Raw genomic sequence first — 2,176 nt, 5'->3', positions numbered from 1 at the left:
TATGTGGCAGCTGCCCTGCCTGACAGCAGAAGCAGAAGCAATTGGTGATCACATGTCCAAAGAAGTGGGCAGCGGTCCCCATATCGTTCATGCCAGTCCTTGCCAGAAACTGGAATCCGAGCCTTGAATTCCCACCAGCTTAGGGACATCCCAGTGCCAAATGCCTACCCTCCGAGACCTTTTCCTATCAGGCTGTCAGACTCCAAAGACAGTTTCTAGCAAGGACCAGGGTGAGGAATGTGTCAGGAGAGAGGAATAGTGGGGACCAGGTTTGACCCCAGTTCTTTTATCTATCTATTTATTTATTTATTTTTGGCTGTGCTGGGTCTTCGTTGCTGCATGCGGGCTTTCTCTAGTTGCGGCAAGCGGGGGCTACTCTTCATTGCGGTGCGCGGGCTTCTCATTGAAGTGGCTTCTTCTGTTGCGGAGCACAGGCTCTAGGCACGCAGGCTTCAGTAGTTGTGGCTTGTCGGCTCAGTAGTTGTGGCTCGCGGGCTTAGTTGCTCTGCGGCATGTGGGATCTTCCTGGACCAGGTATCAAACCCGTGTCCCCTGAATTGGCAGGCAGATTCTTATCCACTGCGCCACCAGGGAAGCCCCTTGACCCCAGTTCTGGAGCACCTTGATGTTAGGTAAGAAGCAAGTCATGGATTTAGATGCAAGGACAGGAGACAGGGGCTTGGTCCCAGAAACAAAGCGTGAACTTGTCCCCTGGGACCAGAGGGGCATCTGCCATAGGGTGCAATTGACAGGAATAGTGCAGAAATGGCTGAGCTGAAAGTCAGGCAACCTGGCTGCTAACCTTGGCTCTCCTACCCACTAGCTGTGTGGCTTTGTGCACATTGTTGTGAGCCTTCCTTAGTTCATTTGTAAAATACAGTTCACTTAGCCTCTCCAGCCTCAAGCTACCACAGAGTTGTGCTTCTTAAACTCTAATGTGCACTGGAATCACTGGGCACATTATGAAAGTGCAAGTCCTGATTCAGTTGGTCTGGGGTGGAGGCCTCAGAGTCATAAGCCTCCAGGTGATGCTGATGCTGCTGGTCCCTGACCCACACTTTGAGTAGCAAGTAAGCATAGACTACAGAAGTGGCTCAAGGGCTCTCACTGCTGGTGTAGATGGAAGGCCAGAGGCAGGACTCTAGTCACCCCACACCCCAGCTTCAGCCAGAGCACCTCACCTTTGATTTGTTTTACATATTAAGGTTCCACCTAAGATTTTATTTGAAAAATAAAAGGAGTCATTTTGTTAAGAGCTTGACAACCATTGAATTGCAGCCCTTTGGGGGGATAGGATAATTTAACCTATTTCTATTATGGAAGATTTCAAACATACAACAAATTCAAAAGAAAAGTCTAACAAACTCGCAAGTACCCATTACTAAGATTCAACAAGTACTGCAATTTGTCAATCTCGTTTCATATCCAACTGATAGGAACTTAAAAAACCAGGGCACAGGGCAGCTCTTGTGTCTGGCCTTGGGCTCTGTTGAAGAGACTTCTACAGCGGCTGACTGGGCTATTCATTCATGCTTTAATGGGACTGAGTTTGGACAAGATTAACTGCAACTTCTGAAGGACTGATTCCCAGAATTAAATAGCCACCACATAGAGCAAAATGGTAAAGACTAAGACCACCAAGAAATGTCGTCAATTCGCCACCTCCAGTGTGCTTGCCATATTTGACCAACGACAGATTCAAGAGTTCAAAGAGGCCTCCAATGTAATTGATCAGAACAGAGATGGTTTCATCAAGGAAAATTTGCGTGATGTGCTTGTTTCTCCAGGGAAGAATCCAGCTGATGCATATCTCAATGCCATGATGAATGAGGTCCCAGGGCCCATAAATTTCACCTTGCTCTTCCTGGTGTTTGGTGAGAAGTTAAATGGTGCAGATCCAGAAGATGTCATCAGAAATGCTCTTGCTTGCTTTGATAAAGAAGCAGTAGGCACCATTCAGGAGGATTAACCAAGAGAGATCTGACGACAATGGCAGATCAGTTGGTAGATGAGGAAGTGGATGAGCTGTTCAGAGACAATTGACAAAAAGGGAAACTTTCATTTAACTGAGTTAACGTGCATTCTTAAACTTGGAGCAAAAGGCAAAAAAGATATTGAAAGAACTTTAGCTAAGAACTTCCAACAACTGGGAATTCCCTGGTGGTCCAGTGGTTAA

At 46.7% G+C, this 2,176-nt stretch overlaps 1 pseudogene across 1 annotated transcript; it reads left to right on the top strand.

The window, feature by feature from the left end:
* The first annotated feature begins 1,618 nt into the window (after window positions 1–1,618).
* LOC307069809 (myosin regulatory light chain 12B-like) lies at window positions 1,619–2,176 on the top strand (annotated as a pseudogene). The gene has a single exon. The product of its transcript is annotated as a myosin regulatory light chain 12B-like (transcript).

The sequence above is a fragment of the Hyperoodon ampullatus genome (genome assembly GCF_949752795.1).
Source record: "Hyperoodon ampullatus genome assembly, chromosome: X".
In the NCBI taxonomy this organism is placed as follows: domain Eukaryota; kingdom Metazoa; phylum Chordata; class Mammalia; order Artiodactyla; family Ziphiidae; genus Hyperoodon; species Hyperoodon ampullatus.
Note: the sequence above shows the minus strand (reverse complement) of the source record. Positions and strands in the feature narration are given on the sequence as shown.